Below are 10,314 nucleotides of genomic sequence, written 5' to 3'. Positions count from 1 at the left end.
ACAACTTTTTCACTCAACTTTTCTATTAATCTAAGCAACTCATAAGAACAAGATAATTTAAATCAAACTTTTTCATGTAATTAGTCTAACCTTTAAACTAATACAAAACATGAATCTATTGACAATTATCTTTGAAAATGGATTAGCATGAACATTACCACATTAAAAAACAAGTTTATAAGTTCAAAACAACTTAGGGTAATGTTCCTAGTCCATTTCTAGCCAAAAACCTCGAAGATATGCTGTCTGGGGTCCAACTCGTCGAGTGCATGAACACAACTCGGCGAGTTGGATGCATTTTGCCTTGGACTCGTCGAGTCCCTTCATGGACTCGGCGAGTCAGCTGGGCTGATAGCATCAAAACTCGATTTTTCAGCTTCTATTGCAGGTATAACAAGAAAACAAGCCTAGGCTCTGCTACCACTGTTGGGTTATGAGCATTCTAACACTCCTAAGTGTACATGCAACCCTAAATACCTTGGATCTATGTTTTCTCTATTATACATACAAATATGAACAACCAAGGTATTATCCTAATCTAGCATACAAAATAATGGATATAACAAGATAGAATACATACCTCTTTGATAGTGCTTGTCTTCATGAAGCTTGAGTGCCTAGTGCCCCAAGTGTGACACCTCAAATGGTTCACACAACACCATAAGCACTTGGAATAACTTAGAGAGAAATTAGAACACTTCATGAAATCATCTAGCCCTCATACACATACATAGTCACGATTTCTTGAGCCATGGGTTTCTTTTATATGGTGGCTATTAGGGTTACACCATGTAACTCATGACTTTACCCATTCCTTATGCTCCATGGATTTTAACCTCCATGGAGTATCCATGGAGCACCCCATGGACTTAGTCCAACATAAGGAATCTTGGATCACAAGCCCACATATATAAGAATGAATGATTTACACAATCAACCCATATATTTAATTAGTCTCCTTTTGATCACTTAATTAATTCCAAATTAATTCTTGATCAATACTAATTAAATAACCTTATTAATATATTAGAACTTATAATATATTAACAAACCTTAAGTGTTTTTTCTCTCATTTTAGTCTATCCAAGTGCATGATGCCATGCAACCCAAATGGACCATGCCGGGTCGGGTCAAGTCTTACCAATTATAGTTATGGACTTAGACATTAATCCAACAGTTTGCACCAACGATCGAGGTGTATCAGATGGAGAGGGAGTTCCAAGACCTCACCAGACTACTGATACGGTGGCGAAGATCACCGCCAAGTTCTGGGATATGGCTATGATGGTCCTGTAATACGCTATGGATGAGGAGATGAAGAACAAGAGGTATCGTGACATGTTGAGGGATGATATCAGGAAGTGTGTGAGCTTTTGAGGTACAAGACCCTGAATGATATAATTGAGAAGGCCCATGCGGGAGATCAAGCTGGAACTTCGGACGAAGCGAAATCCGGAGAAGGTGCAGACATCAGTGGACCGGGATGAGAGGCCCAAGACTTCTGATTCACGTATTAGAGGCTAGTAGTGACGGAGCCGTTGCGGTAAGTGCAGCAAGCCGTATCATGGGGCATATCGATTGATGGGTTCAGTATGTTTCACTTATGGTCAGTTTGGGTCACATGAGTAGGGATTGTCTCCAGAGTGCTCTGATTTTCTTTCATTGGAATCAAACGGTCCATAAAAATGTTGATTGTCTGATATTAACGGGAGAGGCGGTGGTGGCACATGTACTAACCACCTTGAGGAATAATAATGGCCACTAGGGCAAGGCAGAGGCACCTATGGTGAAGAGCAGGGCAATTCAACTGACCACCAATGAGGGTTGTGCAGCACCGAATATGGTTACTAGTACGTGAATTATTCATATATTTTATTGCTTTTCTTATTTATGCTCGTGTTATATATGATCTTGTATAAGGACCTTTTTAGTAAATGGTATGGCTAATCATGTTTTGTTTGATTTGGGTGCTACCCAACCCTTTGTATCTCTTGCGCTTAGCAAGAAGTTCAGTGATGCTCCCGGGATTCCGGATTATCCATTGGAGGTTTCTATTGTTGATGATCATTCTGTGAATGCTTCCAGGTTTCATTGTGGGTGTGTCCTAAACATGTTCAGCAAGAGGTATTCTATTGATTTGGTGTCGATCTCTCGGTGAGGATCAAAAGTTATAATTGGGATAGATTGATTGGGCCCTAATGGGGCCATGATTGACTGTGAGCGCCTGCTAATGAGATTTCGAACCCCAAATAGGGGAGAACTAGTTATTCCTAACGAGGGATCTCCACATGGGCCAACTCTCTATTCAGCTGCAAGGGCCAGGAGATATCTTCAACAGAGTTGTTCTAGGATCCTAGCTTATATTGAAGACACTCGAGTTGAGGGGACGATGGAATTGAGTGCGGTGCCTATTATTCGAGATTTTCCCGATTTATTTCTTGAGGAATTTCTAGGAGTGCCTCCCGAGAGGCAGGCCGAGTTTTGGATTGATCTGGCTCCAGGCGCGGCTCTAGTAGCCAATGTAACACTTGATTCAAAGTACTTTTCTATTTAAACCTTTGGTGTGTAATATTTTGTAGAATTGGTCCCTAGGGGGTAGATTTTCTAACTTCAGGAAAGTTGGACTATGATGGGCATACTCCTTGTACACTGGACGTACTAGTGCATGATGGATCGGGGGTTCAATCCACATACTATGGGCATATGTGGAGTACGTATGGCGTACGTGAAGGTTAATAAAACCCTAAATTTTAGGGTTTGCACCCTATTTAAACCTTATAATACCCCATTTTAGTCATTTTTAGCTAGCCTCCACCCTTCATTGTCTAAAAATTGAAACTTTAGTGTGTTCTTGAGAGTTTTGAGCCATAAAGTGTGTTTTTTGGAACTTTGTGAAGGAGAAGAAAAAGTAGAACATTTGGAGTTGTGCTTGGAGCTTGAGGATCCGAGATTAGTTCATCATTTTCCAACATTATGAGGTAAAAAGCTCCCATCTTGCTAGTTTATGATGCTAGATCTAATTATGTGCTATGTTATGCCTTTTTAAGTCCTTGGAGTGATTGTTAAGCCTCTTGATTAACTTTAGAAATGATTGATGGTAGATCTAGGTCTTTGTCCATAAAAATGCAAACTTTGAGGTGTTTATGGACTCATGCATGTGCTAAGACCTTTTGTTAAGCTCTTTTGAGCATTAGAGCCTCATTAAGCCTTGTATACTTGTAAAGTTGCCAAATTTACATGATAAGCCACCTTAAGGAAGTCAGATATGAGATTTAGGTTGAATTCTTAACCGAATAAGAGCTTAATGATGAAAGTTGGCCAACTGGGGTGTACGTTGGACGTACAAGCTGGTATGATGCGCGTACTAGCCCCAGAGCATGTACGCCCCACGTATGAGCTAAGTACTCCCTGCGTACGAGCTGAGTATACCCCGCATACTCAGCAGTGGGCTTTAGAGTTTTGGGTATTTTGATATTGGGCCCATGTTGGACCTTAGGAGTCTAGGGCTTTGTTAGGTCATCGAAATTCTATTTTTTAGGTTGATACTATTTATTAGACACTTTTGGTTGAAGGCCCATGAAGGGATTTGGGCATAATTTGGAAGATTGGGCTACATTTAGGCCTTGGGTGATCATTGTGGTATTTGGACCTTTTAGGTAGTTGGTTTGGGCCTTGGCATTGGGCCAAGTTTGGTAAAGGGTAAAAAGGTCTTTTACCCTATTTTAGACTCTTTTTGTGAGTTGGGATCCAATTATTAATGGGATGATATTTTGTGATTGATAGCGCGAGGATTTTAGCGAGTCTGCAGCCAGAGATTTATTTGTGGGATTCAGTAGTCGGAGGTGAGTTTCCTCACTGTTTTTGGCGGGTCAAAGGCACCAACGCCAACCCATGGTTTATTATGTTAAGATGCTAGATGTTTGCGTGACTCTTACATGTGTATGCATTGGTATGTATGTCGAGCGGGGCTCGATTCCAGGCAAGGCCGATGACTGTATTGTATGCTATTATCTTTGTGATTATCGCATATTTTAGTAGGATTATGTGTTTGTATGCTAGTGTGGCCCTTATACGACTTAGGGCGAGGCCCGTTATACTAGTGGGCGGGCCCCGTTATACGATTTAGGGTGAGGCCTGTTACACAAATTGGCTGGGACTTATTGATTGACAGATCTGTATATCGGGTGGGGCCCTTTTATGTTTGTTATGTATGGTATGGGGGATATTGGGGAACTCACTAATCTTTAGGCTTATGGTTTTCAGTTTATGTTTCAAGTACTTCAGGATCCAAAGGGAAGAGCCTGGGATGATTACAGAGCACACACCACCTTTTTCTGTATTTTGAGATGTACTCTGATATGATATGATGTAGTGACATAGTTTAGTCTTTTTAGGTTGTATGAAAATCTTTTGGATTATAGTTTTTATAAAAATTAAAAATGAAATTATGAGTCTTATTTTTTGGATGTTACAGCCAAGGCACTGTATCGCTTGGCACCACAAGAGATGCAGGAGCTGTCTATGTAGCTTAAGGAGATGCTAGACAAAGGATTTATTCAACCGGGTAGCTCACCTTTGGGATCATCGATCATGTTCATGAAGAAGAAGAAGGATGGTTCACACAAGATGTATATTGACTACCAAGAGTTGAATAAGCTAACATTGAAGAACCGTTACCCACTCCCGAGGATCGACGACCTATTTGACTAACTTCAGGGTGCATCTTGGTTCTCCAAGATTGATTTGCACTCAGGCTACCATCAGATGAAGGTTAGGGATGATGCTATAAAAAAGATGGCCTTCAGGAATTGTTATGACCATTAAGAGCTTTTGGTGATGGCATTCAGGCTCACCAATGCACCACCAGCTTTCATGGACCTCACGAACTGGGTTTACAGGTTGATGCTGGATTGGTCGGTAATAATACTCATAGATGATATTCTGGTCTACTCCAAGACCAAGAAGCAGCATGAGGAGCACTTATGGGAGGTATTGGAGACCCTGCGGAGAGAAAGGTTGTTTGCCAAATTCTTCAAAATAATGTGATTTATGGTTGCACAAGGTGCAATTTTTGGGGAGCATTGTCAACTAGAAGGGTAGTTTGGTCGATCCATCCAAGAACAAGGCTATGATGCAATGGGAGATTCCGAACAATCAATCTGAGATTCGGAGCTTCCTGGGTCTCATAGGGCATTATTGGAGATTTATACAGAATTTCTCGAAGATTGCAGTGTCATTGACCCACTTGGGGAAGAAGAATGTTACTTTTTGATGCGGATCTGATCACTAGTTGGTTTTTGAGATGTTAAGACAGAGATTGTGCGAGGCTCCAATTCTCGCGATACTCGAGGGTATGGATGATTTTGTGGTTTACTGTGACACTACCTAAGGGTATGGGAGTTGACCTTATATAGAGGGGGTCATGTGATTGCTTACACTGCGAGGCAGCTGAAGCCACATGAGGCAAATTACCTTACACATGATTTGGAGTTAGGGGTTGTGGTTTTGCCCTCAAGATTTGAAGGCACTATATTTATGGGGTTAGGTGTACTATTTACATTGACCACAAGATTTTGAGGTACCTGATAGACCAGCCAAATTTACTATGCGGCAACGAAGATGGTTGGACGTGGTAAATGACTATGACTATGAGGTCATGTACCATCCTGAGAAAACCAATATGGTGGCTGATGCCTCGAGTCGTAAGGCAATGAGTGCTCCTATTAGGATATTTTTTTTAAGGATGGTTATCATTTCGACTAGGTTAGATATGATCAAGAAGGCTCGAGTGGAAGGACTAAAAAAGGAAATTTGGAATAACGAAGAGGATCATAGGGCAGATACCTTTAATTATTAGAGATAGCTGGGGGTTGTTGACTCAGGAAAATTGGTAGAGTTTGGGTTCCGAATAATAGTGGGGTGAGATAAATAGTTCTGGAAGAGGCTCATAAGTCAAAGTTTTCAATCCATTCGGGGGCCATGAAGATGTATCGAGATCTGAAGCTGAGTTATTGGTGGCCCTGTATGAAAAGGGAGATATAATGGTTTGTGGAGCGGTGCTTGAATTGCAGGAAATTCAAGGATGAACATCAGAGACCCAACGATAAGACGTAGTGATTACCCATTCCTATGTGTAAATGGGAAGAGATTACCATGGATTTCATCATAAAGCTGCCAAGGACGGCACATAGAGTTGATTCTATACGGGTCATTATTGATAGATTAAACAAGAGTGCACATTTCATACCTGTAACACCCTATTTATTTAATAAATAAATAAATAAATTTATTAAAGACTAGTAGCTTTAAAATCCATAATAATCAGTGAGATGTGGTTTTGGGAGTTAAGTGTTACTATTTTAAAATTCGGAGATTAAAAGAGTAAGTTTTGGACCCCATTTGTAAATAATTATGAAGGCAGGGGCTATTGGGTAATTGTTGGGACTTATTTTGAAAGAGATTTTAGGGCTAAGGGGTTGTTTGGTAAAATATTGGGCTTGAGTTGTAATGGATTTATAATGTTGGGGTTTAAAGGGTAAATATTGGATTACATTTTTAAAGAAAGGGGAAAAGAGGGGCTGAAATTGCAATTATGGAAACAAGTTTGGGGGATCGGGGTATATAAACCCATCACCCCCAGTTTTAACCCTAACCCTAATGAAGTGTTGGCCGCCCCCTCTCCACCCCTCCAGCCGCCATAGCCAGTTTTCCCCCTTGTGCTCCAAACAGATAGAGTCCCGCTGTTGAGCTCGCAAGCCACTGAGGTCAACCGTCATGCCTATCTTGCTGACGGGAATGTAACGTGATTGAAGGAGGAGCGAGGAGGTGTCGTTACGTGGGCTCTGAACGAGTGATTGATGCCGCCACTGCGCCGCAACCGATGAAGGCTAAGTTACCATCGGGATGGCTCAAGACCGGTGTGGATTGGTAGGCTACGAGTGCCACAGTTTCAACCGCTATCACCATTTCTTCTTCTTCTGTGCTTCCGTCAGCCTCCGCCTACTGCCGAACACCGCAACCCACCACCGTCACGTGCTGCTACCGCCGCCACCCACCTCAGGTGGGTGTTGGGTTTATTAGTCCGAGCCAAAGTATATGTTTGTTGTGTATGGTGATGTTCCGAATCTCGATCAAGGGCTTGATGTGCGTGTTGATTGACTGGAAACCAAAAGGGACCACCGCCACCACCACGAGGTGGTAGTTGCCATCGTGAAGCAGCTTTTACCTCCACTAGGAGGGTGGCTGGGTGTTTGCAAACAGAAGTTTGGGTGGGTGTGTTTCTATTTTTTTGGGTGTGTTTGTGAGTATAGTCCAAATCGGCTGGAAAAATCCGCTGCCACCATGTGTACCACCACAAGGGTGGTTGCATGTGTGTGTTTAATTTAGTGTAGCGTGTGTGTGCGTTTATTTTAGTATTTTCATTGTAAATTGTAAAAAAATGAAATAATGGAAAGAAATTGAGAATCACTACCTTAGGGTGGTGCCTGTCGCCACCGGCCGCCGTGTTGGGTGGCGGTGTGCTTAGTTGTGTTGGGGTTGCTAGTCTGGGGATTTTTGGACAAGGGACTAAAACCCTAATGGGCCCAATGAGGCTTAATGGACATAAAAGCCCAAACATGTGATCAATGGGCTTAAAGAAACCCAAATGAGTCTAATGGACCCTAATTGACCCAAAGAGACCCTAATGGGCCCAATAAGGCCCAAAGTGACCTAAAAACACAACCAATGGACTAATGGGCTAGCATTGGGTTGGAAAACTCTAAGGGCATAAAACCTTAATTGTGGGAATTGTTTGGGGCACACACGAGAATTATTTAATAACTTGAAATATTAAATAATAATAATTGGCAGAAATTAATCTAAGCAATATTGGACTTAATGGATTAAGTCATTAGTGGATTAAGTCCTTAATGGGTTAAGTAGGAAACTTAACCCTAATCGACATTTTATGTGAAACCCTAATTTTACTTGGGTTTATTATTGGGCCTTTCTTTTGGGCCTTGATGATTGGATTATTAATGGGCCATCCAAGAATAATCATATGGACTAAAATAATTTAATGGGCCTAGGGTAAGGCCCATGTAAGGGGTTGGGCCCAATTTGGAAAATTGGGCCATAGATGGGCCATAGTTGGGCCTTAATGATTATATGATGTTGGGCCTTAGAATAAGACCATGTATAGGCTTTGGCCCAATTTGGAAAACTGGGCCATATACTAGGCTTTGATTTCCTAGTGAACTTTGGGCTTAAGGATTGGGCCTTAGGCTTGCATAAACCCAACCTTGGGGTAATGTAGTAATTATCCAAGCAAGTATTTATGATTATGTGTTGGGACCCAATTATTAATTGGGTGTTATTTTTGTGTTGACAGTTCAGAAATCTATCATCTAGCAGCTCGAGTTTTATCTGCGGGACTTCAGCAGTCCCAGGTGAGTCTTCTCACCATACCCATGGGTGTACGGCATCAAGGCCAGCCCATTATGAGTTTATGATATATGTGTAATTACTGTGTGTCTTGATATGTATTGTCATCGTATGTTTTGCATGAAGACCCCGGGGGGAGCCCGTGGCCTTGAGTGTAAGACCATGTGGGGTAGCGCATGGCAGTCTAAGTAAAGACCAGGTGGGGTAGCCCATGGCCTTGGGTGTAAGACCATGTGGGGTAGCCCATGGCAGTCCAAGTAAAGACCATGTGGGGTAGCCATGACAGTCCAAGTAAAGACCATGTGGGGTAGCCCATGGCAGTCCTAGGTAAAGTCCACGTGGGGTAGCCCATGACATTCTTGCTGGTTCTTTGTATGCATGGCCTATGTGATCTGTTACTAGTATATGTGTATGTGTGGTGTGTGGTATGCTCTGGGGAACTCACTAAGCTTCGTGCTTACGGTTTTCAGTTTTGGTTTTAGGTACTTCGTGTTTAAAGGAAAGGATCCGGCTTGATCGCAGCGCATCACACTATGGTTTTCCGCACACGAGATCTTTGGGATTACACTCTGATATTGTTTTATGATAACATGTTTTGGTTATTTCTACCTTGGTTTTGACATGACATGATATTATGGATGTTTTCTTACACTGTTGATTTTATAATAATATATTTAAAAATGAAAATTTTTACCCCTGATTTTTGGGTCGTTACAAGTTGGTATCAGAGCCTTGGTTTGAGAGATTTGGGCACACTCTCAGGTGTGTCTAAACTCAAACTAAGGACTTGGTATGAAAGTTTTTCAAAAGTAAAATCATTTTATAAAAAGGAGTTTGAAAAGGAAAGAGAACTTTGAAAAGAACAAGGTGTGTGATGCGTGCAATCAGCCGAGCTCAAGTAAGTTTTCCCCAAGATACCCATCACGTGATGTTATGATATGATATGATTATGAGAACTGCATGCTAGATTAGCGCTAAGGATCTTGGAGGATGCCTTATATACCTATTATATGTTCTTGTAGACTTGCATGCTAGTACTGATCAGTCAGTGATAAGATAGCCTGTTTAGGTTATGCCTGATTGTATGAGCCTTTGAATTGCATGTACTGATTCCTGATTAGAGGATAAAATGATTTGATTGGAACACGATTGTTAGAGTTTCCATTATCTGAATGTTGCTTGCTTTGTGTTTTGTGGGACTTTTAGTAATGTGATCTGACTATTAAGTGAATATGCTAAGTCATATGTGGCACAGGCTGGATAATCTCAGAGTGATAAATTTGACCCTATTGCACTGCTCTCGTTTGAGTCTAATCGTTCTGGGGATGAGTCTTTTACTCGAAGGATTATTTGATCTCTGTTGCTTGTGGTTATATTCATGAGGTAGCTAGTTGACATTACTTGGAATCTTTCAGCAGCTGAGGACTGGGTTGGTATGGGAACCTAGGGAAGCCTAGGATATGTTTCAGTGGGTTAGTAGGGAGGCCCAGTAAGTCTTGAGTACCAGTTAGAGGAAGTTACTTGGAGGATTCAGGAGGATTGCTGAGGAAAGTATGGATAGGTGTGGAAGGTAGTATTGGGCCCGTACTAATAAAAGCACATGATCCATACTCGAATCAGTGAGAGTCTTGTAGAATCTGAGAAGCTTCAAGGAAGAGTTAGTGACCCGGTTTGGGGATAGAGGATGTTCCAATGTTGTAGCTTGGCTATTGGCAAGTGAGCTAGCGAGTGTGATAGGGTGTCAGACCCTGAAGGATATGTCTTCCAAGAGTTTATAGATACAAGATCGATTTGGAGCACTTTCAAAAAAGGTTCGTGCTAAGTGAGTATAGTAGAAGGTACCGAGAAGAGACCCATGACTTCTGATCATCGAGTGAAGGGTAGGCAGGG

The sequence above is a fragment of the Lactuca saligna genome, chromosome 7, assembly GCF_052625555.1.
Source record: "Lactuca saligna cultivar CGN05327 chromosome 7, ASM5262555v1, whole genome shotgun sequence".
In the NCBI taxonomy this organism is placed as follows: domain Eukaryota; kingdom Viridiplantae; phylum Streptophyta; class Magnoliopsida; order Asterales; family Asteraceae; genus Lactuca; species Lactuca saligna.
Note: the sequence above shows the minus strand (reverse complement) of the source record.